A 335-nucleotide genomic window follows, 5' to 3' on the forward strand; every position below is an offset into this window, starting at 1 on the left:
GTTTTCTCTCACAGTATGGCATACGAAGCTGTTAATTAATCTTATACCAATAGTTATTAGGATTTAGTTTTTTTCGTGATTAAAATGCAAATTTGCAAGCCAAAGAAACTGTTATCATTTGTTTGTTTGCAGTTATTGTAACTTTTTTCCACAATTATGCAATATTCCAGTGCCCAATATTTTCCCTTTTTATATCAGTTATTTCTTGAATCAAAACGAAAAAAGAGAACAGTAAACATTTAGCCAGGAAACCATACCAACAAGCATATTTCCCCTCACCCAAGAGCTACTTCGCAACACGAAAATTTAACATTGCAGGCTGTGAATTCAACGCC

This window comes from Penaeus monodon, chromosome 33, assembly GCF_015228065.2.
Source record: "Penaeus monodon isolate SGIC_2016 chromosome 33, NSTDA_Pmon_1, whole genome shotgun sequence".
In the NCBI taxonomy this organism is placed as follows: domain Eukaryota; kingdom Metazoa; phylum Arthropoda; class Malacostraca; order Decapoda; family Penaeidae; genus Penaeus; species Penaeus monodon.